Below are 16184 nucleotides of genomic sequence, written 5' to 3' on the forward strand. Positions count from 1 at the left end.
TGTACGCCATGTCGTCACTCAGCCCTCCCTCCCTCCCGCCCTCCCTCCTTCTCCTGGTCCATCAGATACTAGTTTCGCGCCCTTTTTCTGACCAGGCGCCATAGCTAGCACTGGGATCATGGAGCCCGCTCAGATCACCGTGGCAATTATGAGCACTATGAACACCACGCACATTGTCCTGGAGTATATGCAGAGCCAGGACATGCCAAGGCGAAACCCGGACCAGCCGAGGAGGCGATTGCAGCGCGGCGATGAGAGTGATGAGGAAATTGACATGGACATAGACCTCTCACAAGGCACAGGCCCCAGCAATGTGGAAATCATGGTGTCACTGGGGCAGGTTCATGCCGTGGAACGCCGATTCTGGGCCCAGGAAACAAGCACAGACTGGTGGGACCGCATTGTGCTGCAGGTATGGGACGATTCCCAGTGGCTGCGAATCTTTCGCATGCGTAAGGGCACTTTCATGGAACTTTGTGACTTGCTTTCCCCTCCCCTGAAACGCCAGGATACCAAGATGAGAGCAGCCCTCACAGTTGAGAAGCGAGTGGCGATAGCCCTGTGGCAGCTTGCAACGCCAGACAGCTACCGGTCAGTCAGGAATCAATTTGGAGTGGGCAAATCTACGGTGGGGGCTGCTGTGATCCAATTTGCCAGGGCAATGAAAGACCTGGTGATATCAAGGGCAGTGACTCTGGGCAACGTGCAGTCAATAGTGGATGGTTTTGCTGAAATGGGATTCCCAAACTGTGGCGGGGCCATAGACGGAACCTATATCCCTATCTTGTCACCGGAGCACCAAGCCACCGACTACGTAAACCGCAAGGGGTACTTTTCAATGCTGCTGCAAGCCCTAGTGGATCACAAGGGACGTTTCACCAACATCAACGTGGGATGGCCGGGAAAGGTACATGATGCTCGCGTCTTCAGGAACTCTGCTCTGTTTCGAAAGCTGGAGGAAGGGACTTTCTTCCTGGACCAGAAAATAACCGTTGGGGATGTTGAAATGCCTATAGTGATCCTTGGGGACCCAGCCTACACCTTAATGCCATGGCTCATGAAGCCGTACACAGGCAGCCTGGACAGGAGTCAGGACCTGTTCAACTACAGGCTGAGCAAGTGCCGAATGGTGGTGGAATGTGCACTTGGACGTTTAAAAGCGCGCTGGCGCAGCTTACTGACTCGCTCAGACCTCAGCGAAAAGAATATCCCCATTGTTATTGCTGCTTGCTGTGCACTCCACAATATCTGTGAGAGTAAGGGGGAGACATTTATGGCGGGGTGGGAGGTTGAGGCAACTCGCCTGGCCGCTGATTACGCGCAGCCAGACACCAGGGCGGTTAGAGGAGCACAGCAGGGCGCGGTGCGCATCAGAGAAGCTTTGAAAACGAGTTTTGTGACTGGCCAGGCTACTGTGTGAAACTTCTGTTTGTTTCTCCTTGATGAACCCTCCAAACCCCCCCCGACCCGGTTCACTTTACTGCCCTGTAAACCAACCTCCCCACCCCACCCCACCCCACCCTCCCCTCCCCAATTCGAGCACCGCTTGCAGAGGCAATAAAGTCATTGTTTTTTCACATTCATGCATTCTTTATTAGTTCCTCACAGAAGTAGGGGGATAATTGCCAAGGTAGCCTGGGATGGGTGGGGGAGGAGGGATGGAAAAGGACACACTGCATTTTAAAACTTTAACTCTTATTGAAGGCCAGCCTTCTGATGCTTGGGCGATCATCTGGGGTGGAGTGACTGGGTGGACGGAGGCCCCCCCACCGTGTTCTTGGGCATCTGGGTGAGGAGGCTATGGAACTTGGGGAGGAGGGCTGTTGGTTAAACAGGGGCTGTAGCGGCGGTCTCTGCTCCTGCTGCCTTTCCTGCAGCTCAACCATACGCTCGAGCGTATCAGTTTGATGCTCCAGCAGATGGAGCATTGACTCTTGCCGTCTGTCTGCAAGCTGACGCCACCTATCGTCTTCAGCCCGCCACTTGCTCTTTTCATCCCGCCATTCAGCCCGCCACCTCTCCTCTCGTTCATATTGGGCTTTTCTCATCTCCGACATTGACTGCCTCCACGCATTCTGCTGTGCTCTATCAGCGTGGGAGGACATCTGCAGCTCCGTGAACATATCGTCCCGCGTCCTACGTTTTCTCTTTCTAATGTTCACTAGCCTCTGCAAAGGAGAAACATTTGCAGCTGGTGGAGGAGAAGGGAGAGGTGGTTAAAAAAGACACATTTTAGAGAACAATGGGTACACTCTTTCATTACAAGGTCGCATATTTCGGCTTGCAGGCAGCCATGGTAGGCCACAGTGTTTTGGCTTTTTTAACCTTGTTAACATGCGGGAAAGGTTTCAAACAGAAGCGCATTTCCCATATCAAGGATGAATTGGGTTGGCCATTTAAAATGGGGTTTCAATGTCAAAGGAGGGGCTGCGGTTTCCCAGTTGACATGCGGCACAAACCCAAGTAAACCACCCCACAAACACACACACACGATTCTCTGGGATGATCACTTCACCCCTCCCCCCACGGCGTGGTTAACAGCGGGGAACATTTCTGGTCAGAAGAGCAGGAACGGGCGCCTCTGAATGTCCCCTTAATAAAATCACCCCATTTTAACCAGGTGACCGTGAATGATATCACTCTCCTGAGGATAACAAAGAGAGATAAGGAATGGATATTGTCTGCATGCCAGCAAACACCGGGACCATACGCAGCCATGCTTTGTTATGCAATGATTCCAGACTACGTGCTACTGGCCTGGAGTACATGAAGGAGAGCTTTCTTGAGATGTCCCTGGAGGATTTCTGCTCCATCCCCATATACGTTAACAGACTTTTCCAGTAGATGTACTGGCCACGATTGCCAGGGAAAATTAATCATTAAACACGCTTGCTTTTAAACCATGTGTAATGTTTACAAATATTTACAAAGGTACACTCACCAGAGGTCTCCTGTGTGCCCTGAGGGTCTTGGGTGAGTTCGGGGGTTACTGGTTCCAGGTCCAGGGTCACAAACATATCCTGGCTGTTGGGGAAACCGGTTTCTCCGCTTTCTTGCTGCTGTGAGCTACCTACAGTACCTCCATCCTCATCTTCCTCGTTCCCCGAACCGTCATCCCTGTGTGTTTCTCCATTGATGGAGTCAAAGCACATGGTTGGGGTAGTGGTGCCTGCACCACCTAGATTGGCATGCAGCTCCGCGTAGAAGCGGCAAGTTTGCGGCTCTGCCCTGGACCTTCCGTTTGTTTCTCTGGCTTTGTGGTAGGCTTGCCGTAGCTCCTTAATTTTCACGTGGCACTGCTGTGTGTCCCTGTTATGACCTCGGTCTTTCATGGCCTTGGAGATCTTTTCTAATACTTTTCCATTTCTTTTACTGCTACGGAGTTCAGCTATCACGGCTTCATCTCCCCAAATGGCGAGCAGATCTTGTACCTCCCATTCGGTCCATGCTGGAGCTCTTTTGCGATCCTGGGACTCCATCACGGTTACCTGTGCTGATGAGCTCTGCGTGGTCACCTGTGCTCTCCACGCTGAGCAAACAGGAAATGAAATTCAAACCTTCGCGGGTCTTTTCCTGTCTACCTGGTCAGTGCATCTGAGTTGAGAGTGCTGTCCAGAGCGGTCACAATGAAGCACTGTGGGATAGCTCCCGGAGGCCAATAACGTCGAATTCCGTCCACACTACCCCAATTCCGACCCGCAAAGGCCGGTTTTATCGCTAATCCCCTCGTCGGAGGTGGTGTAAAGAAACCGGTTTAAAGGACCCTTTAAGCCGAAAGAAAGGGCTTCGTTGTGTGGACGTGTCCAGGCTTAATTTGGTTTAACGCTGCTAAAGTCGACCTAAACCCGTAGTGTAGACCAGGCCTTAAACTGCTGCTGTGGCACTGCTATAGCACTTTGGAGTAGACAGTGACTGGAGGGGTTTTCCCATTCCTGTAATAGCTGCATTGACAGAACAATTCTTCCTTTCATTTAGCACCATCTAACCAGGGCTTAGGTCAGTTTAACTATACTGGTTTGGGGGTGTGGATTTTTCACACCCTGAGAGACGTAGCTCTGCCAGTTAAGTGCCCAGCGTACACCAGCCAAGAGCTTTGTGAGTTGAGGTGAGGTGAGGTTAGGTGAGGTGGGGTGGGGGGGCTCAGGGGACAGCATGGGGGCTGAGGCCATAGTTTTGGTGCCTGTGGCCCCCACAGTTTTAGGGGGGATCCGCAGCTCCTGCCCACAAGGATGACAAAGATTAGCAGGCTATTGTTTTAACTACTCGGACACTTTTTTGTGTGGTGGGCTTGTTGTTATTTAACTGTTTCTAAGGTCTCTACTGTTTGTAACCTTCTCCCTAGTTCATTGGCTGACTGGGGATGGTGGGGGGATGGTTTGGATTTGAAAAAACGCCCAGAATCGGCGTTCCATGGCATGAACCTGCCCCAGTGACACCATGATTTCCACATTGCTGAGGCCTGTGCCTTGTGAGAGGTCTATGTCCATGTCAATTTCCTCATCACTCTTGTCGCCGCACTGCAATCGCCTCCTCGGCTGGTTCGGGTTTCGCCTTGGCATGTCCTGGCTCTGCATATACTCCAGGACAATGTGCGTGGTGTTCATAGTGCTCATAATTGCTGCGGTGATCTGAGCGGGCTCCATGATCCCAGTGCTAGCTATGGCGCCTGGCTGGTCAGAAAAAAGGCACAAAACTAGTATCTGATGGACCAGGAGAAGGAGGGAGAGCGGGAGGGAGGGAGGGCCGAGTGACGACATGGCGTACAGGTACAAGAACAGGGAATTAAAATCAAGAAAGGTGGCTGTGTATCAGGGAGAAACACAAACAACTGTCACACAGAATGGTCCCCCCAAAGATTAAACTGAAAACCCTGGGCTTAGCAGGCCATTGATTTCACGGAGGAAGGGGAAGCAAATGAATACAGAACAAACCTATTTTTTGCATCTTAAGCTGGCAGCCGACGGTGCAGCATGAGTGATAGCCTCTCCAGTATGATGACGACGGTTACCAGTCATAATATACCATCATCTGCCAAAAGGCAAGGGGCTGCTGCTGTGTAGCAATGCAGCCCCACGTCTGCCAGCACCACGTCCGCCAGCACCCAGCATCGCCCTCGGCCTCTACTGGGTGCTTAGCAGGCAATACTGGGCAATTGGCAGAAAATAGTATATTACGACTGGTAGCCATCATCATCGAAACAGTAGCATGTCTGCCCAGGTGGCCATGATTGACAGCCACTCCAGTACGACGATGATGGATACCAGTCATAATATACCATCTCCTGGCAAGGGGCTGGTGCAATGCAGCCCCACGGCTATTACTCATGCTACACCGTCTACCGCCAAAAGGCAGTTAGCAGCTGCTGCTGTGTAGCAATGCAGTCCCACGTCTGCCGGCACCCAGAGGACATATGGTGACGGTGAGCTCAGCTGAGCTGAGCGGGCTCCATGCTTGCCGTGGTATGTTGTCTGCACAGGTAACCCAGGTAAAAAGGCGCGAATCTATTGTCTGCCGTTGCTGTGACGAGGGGGGAGGGGCCTAACGACATGTCCCCAGAACCTCCCGCGACACTCTTTTGCATCATCCGGGCATTGGGATCTCAACCCAGAATTCAAAGAAAAGGCGCGAAAGTAGTATCTGATGGACTAGGGGAAGGAGGGAGGGCGGGCCGAGTGACGACATGGCGTACAGGTACAGGGAATTAAAATCAAGAAAGGTGGCTGTGCATAAGGGAGAAACACAAACAACTGTCACACAGAATGGTCCCCCCAAAGATTAAACTGAAAACCCTGGGTTTAGCAGGCCGTTGATTTGATGGAGGGAGGGGGAAGCAAATGAATACAGAGCAAATCTATTTTTTACATCTTAAGACGACGGTGCAGCGTGACTGATAGCCCTCGGCATCTTTCTGGGTGCTTGGCAGCAAATACTGGGCGCTTGGCAGTTAGTGTATGACGATGGTCTTCAGGCCTATTGCACAATCGGCTGCTCAGGGAAGACTCTGCTAATGTGCGATGACCCGACTTGTAATAGGATGGCTAACAGTCGTAATACACCATCTACTGCCAAAAGGCAAGGGGCTGGTGCAATGCAGCCCCACGGCTGCCAGCACCCAGATCGCCGATGAAGACTACCAGTCTACTGCACCATCTACCGCCAAAAGGCAGTTAGCAGCTGCTGCTGTGTAGCAATGCAGTCCCACGTCTGCCGGCACCCAGAGGACATATGGTGACGGTGAGCTCAGCTGAGCTGAGCGGGCTCCATGCTTGCCGTGGTATGTTGTCTGCACAGGTAACCCAGGTAAAAAGGCACGAATCTATTGTCTGCCGTTGCTGTGACGGGGGGGAGGGGCCTGACGACATGTACCCAGAACCGCCCGCGACACTGTTTTTGCATCATCCGGGCATTGGGATCTCAACTCAGAATTCCAAGGGGTGGCGGAGACTGCGGGAACTGTGGGATAGCTGTGGGATAGCTACTCATAGTGCAATGCTCCGGAAGTCGACGTTAGCCTCGTACTGTGGACGCGGTCCGCCGACTAGAGCACCAAGAGCATTTTATGTGGGGACACACACAATCGGCTGTATACAACCGGTTTCAATAAAACCAGCTTCTATAAATTAGAACTAATTTCGTAGTGTAGACATACCCTAAGTGTAAACAGCCTAAGAGTGAAACTAGATCTGGCTCTAGTTCACACTGTGGATGCTCAGGCACTAAGGCTACAGTAATAATAACAGTCAAGTGCCTACGTAGTTGACAAGATTTGAACCTGCAAGGAATGACCCCAATGGATTTTTAATCGAGCAACTTAACCACCCAGCCACAGCTACTTAATGTAAATTGGGTCCTTTTCTACACTATGATTCACTTCAAATTGTTTGCTCAGACCAACTTCCCCAGCACACTCACGGCTGCACATCAGTGTAACTGTGTCCTTGGCTGAACAGCGAGAATTCCTCCTCATTTCCCTTCCGGCTGGAGCAGGATGAGAGTGTGTTTGTGTTAACGACATTGCTGTAGATTGTTCTTCATTCCCCACTCTGACAATTCAGACAGTCCCTTTCCTAGTCAAATCTCCAGCCCATCATCCCAATAGCAGGGGGCAGGATTTCTCTAGGGCATGGACATTTTTCAGGGGGTTGGTGTGTGAACTCAGCCTTGAATTCCACCCTTGATGTTTCATGGACTAACAACAGCAACAGAAAAATGAGCCGAGCCAATATCTCCCTGTCAGGGATGCAGGTACCACGTCCCCTCTGTCTGACCATCGCCATTGCAGGAGAGAAGGTTCACTGGAATCGAACGCCCTGGCTCAGACCAGAGACACAGGGAGGTTTTGCTGTTCATGGATCTGTGCAAAGGAAATTGTGTCTCTGTGTGAAATTGAGGAGGGAAATGAAATGTCCACGTGGTGGCCCAATGCCCTCAGGAATGTGGGTGAAGGACTCGGGCTGAGAAATGATTTAACAGGATTTTGTATCAATTTGCTGCCCTGATTAAAAACTATGGCTAAAAGGCAGCCATGTTGTTAGTACTTGTACCTGTGTAGGGACACCCCAGTGGGTGTCAAGTCCATTGCCTTCACCGGGGTAGCTGATAATTTTCTCAAGATCAAAATTTCTTGGCCAAGGTATAGTCAAGGTCTAGACTCCAGAGAAAATAATACACTGATGATAAGAAGAAGTATATAAAAAGATTTTGCAATCAATATGGGCATAACTATGATGTGTTGTGTTTCACTCTTTATATCTGGTGCCACCACCTTTCCCTTTGGCCTTGTAGTTGACCAAGGGTAAAACTAAACATCTCCTCAGATACCAGGGAGTGTTTGTGTTCATTCCTGTGAGCTACACAAGGGTTTGATGTTGCTGCTTTCAATCCTCTGGCTCTGCCAGGGTAAGGAACAATTTAGGCTGTCACTGAACTGAAGGAGGGAGATCATTTTTTGACAGGGAGAGGGACACCTCCTCTTAAAGGTGTTTGTCTGGCTGGCAGCCCTGGTTCCCAGGTCTCTCCTGAGGAAAGAAAGTTTCTATGCAAAATACCAAAACTTTTAAGGGAGAGGAGGGAAAGGCGATGGGCACAGGATGGGGCCAGCATGAACCACACCATGGTTCTTTTATGTGGGATGACTCTGAAAACTGATCTCCACTCCCTTGTATTTGAAGAGATGTTTAGTTTTGCACATGAGAAACTACAAGGCTGAAGCAATTATATCAGGGGTCTCAAACTCCCAGCCCACGGGACATTTGTAGCCCACAAGCCTCCCCAATGTGGCCCGTGGGGCTCCATTAGTTTTGGGGTCGGGTCTGTCCTTTGGCCCCACCTGCCTCCCCCAGGCGCTCCTCCCAGAGGCCCCAGCAGCACAGCGGAGCTGAGCGGCTTCTGCCTGCTCACTCCAGTGACTGCCGGCCCCTTCCTGTAGCCCTGGGGCAGGGCAGGGTGGGGAGGGGCTGTGCCTCCGCGCGCTGCCCCTGCCCCGAGTGCACCTGTGGCCAGTGAGATGCTGTGGGGGCGGTGCATGGGGGCAGCAGCATGCAGAGGCCCCCTGGCTCACCCCGCCTTGGAGCCCCAGATAAGCGCCACACCTCCAATCTCCTCCCAGAGCCTGCACCCCCACCCCTCCCCACATACCCCCTCCCACCCCCAAACTCCCTCCCACAGTCTGCACCCCCCCTCCACATCACCCAGCCCCCAAACTCCCTCCCAGACCCTGCACCCCCTCCCCCTCCTCCTGTTCCACCTACCCCGTGCCTCAGCCCAGAGCCTGCACAAAGCACCCAAACTCCATCCCAGAGCCTGCACCCCAGACCCCCTCCCCCAATCAAACTCCCTCCCAGAGCCTTAGGCAGGTGGGGGGCGAAGTTTTGGGGGGCGGGTTCTGGGCGGTATTTACTATGCAAATGTATAAGAAAACCGAGCAGAGCTGTCCAGCAGCTGAAATCAGTTCCAGTCCTCGGCGTCTCTAAGAGGGACACTCTGTATTTGAGGCATGTGGGACACCTCTGGGATGATGACATGTGAAAAAAAAGCTGGATTTAATGAAAGATGAGACCATAGGAGGGGAAGGTGAACGGCAGCGCCACACAGGGTCATAACGCTCAGACACGGGGCTTCATTGTGACTACCCCTGTGTTTTCCATCATTTCTAACCTAAGAAACTCACCCAACCCTCCCCCCCCCGCACAACCCTCCCCCTACCCCTCTCCCTCTACCACATACACTGCACTGGATACAGCCTCTCGGTGACTCATCCAGATGGGGGCTTGTCTCTGATTCTCCCCAGCAGGGGAGCAGAGAGCCGAAAGGGCCACAGGAGACCAATGGAGCTTGGCAGGAATAGAAAAGACTTCCCTTCCATTCCCTTCTCTTCTCAAGAGTCTTGTTAATCTCACCCATGAGATGTTCCAGTACCGGGTGGGCTCAAAGACCAACCTTCCCCTCAGCAGCGGAAGGGGGGACCCAGCTCTATCACATAGAAGGAGGCTCATCACCTCTGGTGCTGCCATCCTGCAGCCTTTAATATGGATTTGTTTTAGCTAATGCAACCCCCCACCTCCCTAATCCATCCATGAAACAAGAAGACAAGTCTCTAAGTGTGGACTCCGGTGGTGCAATGGGTTAGCGCCCAGTACTTATAGACCAGTACTGTGTAGAGTGGGCACCTAGAGCAGAGGCAGCTGGTGCTGACAGCTGCAAGGAAAGGCTTAAAAGCCACAGAGCAATTGAGGGAGGAGCAAGAGGAGGGGAGGACCATGCCTATGTGTGGCCAGCAGACAGGCAACAAGACACCCAGCCAGGCTGCTCCCTGCCATGCCAAACACCCACTGAAGGCCACCTGCAGGCCAGCATGCTGGGTGGCTGCTAATGCTCTGTGGCCAACATCAGAAGCTGGTAGGAAAGCAGGGCCAACCCCACTGGTGGGACCTCTGACTGTTCCCACTCAAGGTGCTCACTTTGGCAGTGGGGCAGGAGATTTTACCCTAAGAGGCTTTTCCCCAGCTGGCGAGAAGCAGGGAAATACCCAGGCTCCCAAGGCGCTATTTAGCAAGTCCCCTCAAGCACAGGGACAGGCGCACATTTGGAAGAGGGAAACTGCTCCACACGCTAGCCTGGGCAGACGCCCATTTTCTTTGGCAAATCAGGAATAGCAGAGGCTAGACTGAAAGCACCTGGGGCTGATGCCCCAGCCTTTGTGACGCCCAACCCCCAACTCCTTCCTGGGGCTCTAGCTGAAGCCAGAGCATTGGCTTGAGCAGCCAAGAAGAGTTTCCAGCCCTGAAGGGAGGAGGACTTCCAGCACAAAAGGAAAAACTGCACAAGCACAACTCTGAGGGACTTGAACCTTCAACGGCCTGAAGAATTCAGATGAGACTGCAGCTGGACGATATGAACAGGACCACCGAGTTAAGGGAGGGGCGGCCTCCCCTGACATTTTTGAGGCCTGCAGGGAATGGAGACAAAGCAGGGGGATGCAGGGACTCAGGGCAGGACCCACGGATTTGGTAGAGCAGGACTATAGTCGCTGAAGGAGGAGAGTGTCCTGCGAGAGGAAGCCACTGGTGGGAAGCAATAAGTGCAGAGTTCAAGTCAGCCAGCTGAGAGTCATAGGGGTCCAGAAAAAGAAAGAGCAGCAGGTCTCATGACACTCAAGATGCTGAATCCTGCAATCTGAGTTCAAATCTTAGTAGGACCTCCTAGAAATATTTGGTTTGCTGCAAAACCTTGGAGCTCAATGTGCTTGGCTATCCTGTCTGTAGGTGAACCAGGATGATTTTTTCCCCTCCTCCTGGGTGACTGATGCCCACTGGAGATAGGTCTTTGGTTCAGCTGGTTCAACAGGATGGCTGCTATAGGTTGGGGTCCTAGAACTTAACAGTCTGACTAGACATTCCTGCGGGTTGACCTGATGATTGTGTTTCTCACTGCTTCATCTGATGTCCACAACTTTGGTCCCTGTACCTGCACCCGCCACGCTTTTCCTCTTGCCCACATGGCATTTAAAGGAAGCAGTGCCAGGGCCAGGCTTAATAGTCAGGGAGAGGCAGGAGGGAGGAAGAGTCCCAGGCTGGAGCCCAGCACACCTTTCCTCCTCTGGGCATCTAGAGCAGAGGCGGCTGGTGCTGACAGCTCCAAGAGAAGGCTTATAAGCCACACAGCAATTGAGCGCAGGGCAAGAGGAGGAGAGGACCATGACTATGCGTGGCCAGCAGACAGCTACAAAGACACCAGCTAGCCTGCTCCCTGCCATGCCAAACACCCACTGAAATCCACCTGCAGGCCAGCATGCGGGGCGGTTGCTGATGCTCTGTGGCCAACATCAGAAGACAGTAGGAAAGCAGGGCCAGCCCCCCTAGTGGGGCCTCTTACCGTTCCCACTCACCATGCTCACTTTTGCAGTGGGACAGGAGATTTTACCCCAAGAGGCTTTTCCCCAGCTGGCAAGAAGTGGAGAAACACACAGGCTCCCAAGGCACTATTTAACAAGTCCCCTCAAGCACAGGGACAGGCGCACACTTGGAAGAGGGAAACTGCTCTACATGCTAGCCCGGGCAGCCGCCCATTTTCTTTGGTAAGTCAGGAATGGCAAAGGCTAGACTGGAAGCACCTGGGGCTCACACCCTAGCCTTTGTGATGCCCAACCCCCAACTCCTTCCCGGGACTCTAGCTGAAGCCAGAGCATTGACCTGAGCAGCCAAGAAGAAGTTACAGCCCTGAGGGGAGCAGGACTTTCAGCACAAATGTAAAACTGCACAAGTACAACCATGAAAGGACTAGAACCCTTAATCTTCTGGTTCAAAGTCAGACGCCTTATCCATTAGGCCACGTGCTCACAGAAGAAAAGTTACTCCCAGCACTTCTTTGGAAAAGGCGGACACTGTGTTTCTCGGGTCATCTACTGAGGGGGCCGAGACTCTCTGGGCTCAAGAAGTAGAGTTCCCAGCGAGATGTGAGACTTAATTCTATGGAGCCCCACGCCCCAAGCCCAAGCCCAAGCCCCTGCCCCAGCCCTGAGCTCTCCCACACCCGGAGCCCCTTCCTGCACCCCAAACCGCTCATCTCTAGCCCCAGCCCAGAGCCTGCACCCCCAGGCCAGACGCCTGACACCTTCCTGCACCCCAATCCCCTGCCCCAGCCCTGAGCCCCTCCCACACCCGAAACCCCTCATCCCCAGCTTTTTTATATGGGTTTATATAAGGGCAATAAGATATTCTCCGTCTTATTCTCTATCCCTTTTTTAATAATTCCTAACATCCTGTTTGCTTTTTTGACTCCCGCTGCACACTCTGTGGACGTCTTCAGAGAACTATCCACGATGACTCCAAGATCTCTTTCCTGATTAGTTGTAGCTAAATTAACCCCCATCATATTTTATGTATAGTTGGGATTATTTTTTCCAATGTACATTACTTTACATTCATCCACATTAAATTTCATTTGCCATTTTGTTGCCTGATCATTTAGTTTTGTGAGATCTTTTTGAAGTTCTTCACAGTCTGCTTTGGTCTTAGCTATCTTGAGCAGTTTAGTATCATCTGCGAACTTTGCCACCTCACTGTTTACCCCTTTCTCCAGATCATTTATGAATAAGTTGAATAGGATTGGTCCTAGGACTGACCTTGGAAAATCACAGCAGCAAGATGGAGTCTGGAGTCACATGGTCAAATCACATGTCCACGCATGACTCAGTTTGCAGGCCGGCGCCATGTTCCCAGGAAAGCTCAGATGTGGATTGGCGTCTCCCAAAGTCCATTGTCAGTTAAGTGTTTCTTGATTGGGCACTTACTGAGAATAGTCCTTTCTCAAGAAGCTGACCAAATGCATCACTGAGGCTACTTGGAATCAAATACATTTGAGATACAAGTACATAGCCCATATACATGACTTCAAATATGAAATTGATACACACATACAGCTAGTATAACTATAACCAGCAAATCATAACCTTGTCATAGACACCTCACACGATAACCTTTGTACAATATTTGCTGCAAATATATAACAGTGGTGGCAACAATGATCTATACAGTCCTAGTTCATATTAATAACGTCACAGCAGCCTACAGAGAAGTGGGACGGAGGCATCTTCTAGCCGGCGTGTCTTGTCCATTTCTCCCTTGCCGCTTGGGCAGAGGTGGGAAGGGAGTGAAACGTGCCCGGCTGAAGGTTTTGCGCTCGGCCTTGAAGATTAACCCTGAGCCTCTGGCATGGGAGATGGGTTTCTGAGTCACATCCAGTGCACTCTTCGGGCCTCAGCTGAAACCACCGAGGCCAAGAGGGATGGTTTTGAGGTGGCAAACAGGGGCCTTTGAGGCTCCCAGCAGGTCTTGAGGGGTAAGGGGTTATTGGAATTCCTGGGGGAACTCAAACCACCATCCTTTTGGTTAACAGCTAAATGCACTGACCCATTGGGCCACAGAGACACACGTCTGCTGTCACCAAGGCTGCTGCCTAGCAGCCTGCGCTTCTGCTTGCCAGCGCTAGAGCTCACAAGGCGCTAGTGTGGATGCTGGAGGCTGGGTGCTAGAGGCTGTAAGTGATAAGCTGGCAGAGTGGTGCAGTGGAAGTGTGCTGGGCCCATACCCCAGAGGTTGATGGATTGAAACCATCCCCTGCTAAACACGTGCTTGTTTCTTTTGGCTCTGGCCCTTCAAGCGAGGCGGCAACCAGCAGAGCACCAAGAGCCTAAGCCATGAGGCAAGAGGTGGCTGAGGCGGCGGCCTGCCAGGGAGCTCCCCGGCACCTCTGGCTGCCTGGGCTGAAGGCAAGAGACAGGCCTGGGCGTGGTGAGGGCCTCCTGTCCCGGCGTGAGGCTTCTCTTCAGTAAATTTTTCAAAAGCGGCACCTGCCGGCTGCCGCTGGGGTCCTGCCGGCAAGTGGGGGGGCAGCACGGCCGGACGCCGGAGGAGCCATTGGGGGGGGTGGCGGGCGCGGCCAAAGGAGCAAAGGGACCAGCTTCTCAGCCGTCACGCCCCACGCGGCCCCAACATCGCCGCCGCAGCCACCTCCTGCGGCGGCTCAGGGCTCGGTGACCGAACGCTCCACAGTTGGCGGGCAGCTTCCCTCTCTCCGTCTGCTTCCTGGTTCCGGGCCGAGGGAAGCAGGAAGCTGCCGGGGAGAGGGGATCTGCCCGCCAGCTGCCCCTCGCCCGCCGCGGGCTCCTCCTCTGCAGCGCTGCCCACCGCGGGGCTGGGGCTCTCCCGGGGCTCTGCCCTGCATGCGCCCAGCACCCCCGGAGCTGCTCCTGCCTCCCCGGGCTGGTCCCAGATCCCCTCTCACGGGGGGCTGGGGTCCTGCTGCAGCTTGCACCCCTCTGCCTCCTCCGCAGGGCAGGCAGCCCCAGGGGGTTGAGGCCGTGACACCCCTTTCCCAGCTTCCCCCTCCAGGCTCCAGCAGCCCCCGCACTGCCCTGCCGGGCCTGTTCAGCCCTCGGTCCCCGCAGGGGGCTAACCTGGGATGGGGTTCGCGCCTGGCGTGCTCTGTGCTTGGGGCAAGGCGGAGATGGAGGAGCGGGCGTCCAGCAGCCCTACCGGCCGGACTACCAGCTCCATGGAGCCGCCGCCTCCTCAAGGCCAAGTGAGGCCACGGAGACCCAGCAGGACCTCGCACCCTCCCCAGTCAGAGAAGAGACTGAGAGTGCCTCCCCTTCGGCCCAGATGGGAAGGTTAGTGACCGAGCCCGCGCTGGGTGCTCGGCCCGGGGCCCAGTGCCCCATCCCCCTGCCCGATGTCCCCCGCAACACCCCATCTTGCCCGGTGCCCCCCAGGCAGATGGCACCAGGTCCTGCCCTCATGCAACCCGCCCCTACTGTGCAGGTGAAGGGGACGGCCTGGCCCGCGGGGAGCCGCATCAAAGCTCCCCCAGGAGCTGGTGCCGGAGACCAGCGGGGCTCTCAGCCCAGGCTCCGGCATCAGCCTGCAGTGGGGAGTGGAGCCACCCCCCGCTGGCTCAGCTCAGCCCAGCCCCGCTCTTAAATGAACGCAGACCCCACCGCGGCTCTGCCCGGCCCGGGGCACGGTGGGGGGTGTCAGGGTGCATGCAGGGGGCTCCCGGGTGCCTGCAGGGCCCTAGCAATAGATGGGTCTGGAGGAGTCAGCCAAAGGGGGGGGCGTGGAGCGGCCGGAGGAGGAGCCAAGGGGGGGCGTGGCCAGAGGAGGATCCAAAAGGGAGCGCCTTTTTTATGTTTGCTCTCCCTGCTCTTAAAACCTGGCTACACCACTGGGCGGAGGCAGGAAGGGAGCGAAACGTGCACAACTGAAGATTTTGCACTTGGATTAAGCCTGAGTCCCTGGCGTGGCTGCTTGGAAACGGGCTTTTGCGGCGCGGCCCCCACACTCTTCCAGCCAGCAGGTGACCCCACTGTGTCCAAGAGGGAGCCTTCGAGGTGGTAAAAGGGGAACATCACGGCTCCCAGCAGACTTTGAGGCACCCACAAGGAGCTTTCAGTGGCATCCCTGGGGGAGCATAACCCCCCTCCTTTCCATTAACAGCTGAACTCACTGACCCAGGATACCACAGAGACACCAACCAGCAGCTGGTTTGCCAGGGTCACTGCCCAGCACCCTGCACCGCTTCCTGCCAGTGCCAGAGCTCGCAGGGCACTAGCCTGGAGCCAGGGCCGCTTGGTGCTGCTTACGAAAAGCCAGCAGAGTGACAGTGGGAAGCGTGCTGGGCCCATAACACAGGTTCATCAAAACCCTCTTCTGCCAGCACTGGGCCTCCTTCTTCTCACACTGGGCCTTCAAGCGAGGGGGCGGCTGGCACAGTGCCAAGAGTCTAACCTGTGAGGCAGGAGGCGGCTGACGCCTGCAGCCTGCTGGGGAGCTCCCAGAAGATATTAAGGGACAGAGACTCCTCAATGCCCTTAGTAACAAGGGTTTGGGGTTCACCGAGACCAGTAAGGGGGTCACTATGTCGGCCTTATAACTCTGGGTGTCAGGTTGCTGTGCAGCTTTGATCTAGAGCTCTGATCCCAACAACCAACCAGCAGCCCACAGCCTCCCCCTGGGTCTGCCCCACCTGGTTACTCCTTACAGGCTGACCGTACCCGCTTCCAGCCCCGGATTTCCCCCAATCATCCTACTGCCACTCAGAGCCACAGACGTGGAGGTGCTGATGGAGGGAGGGGGGAATCTAGGATGGGGTTCTCCTCTAAAGATGGCTGGCGGAAAGGTGGTGCT

This window comes from Malaclemys terrapin, chromosome 15, assembly GCF_027887155.1.
Source record: "Malaclemys terrapin pileata isolate rMalTer1 chromosome 15, rMalTer1.hap1, whole genome shotgun sequence".
NCBI classification, from domain to species: domain Eukaryota; kingdom Metazoa; phylum Chordata; order Testudines; family Emydidae; genus Malaclemys; species Malaclemys terrapin.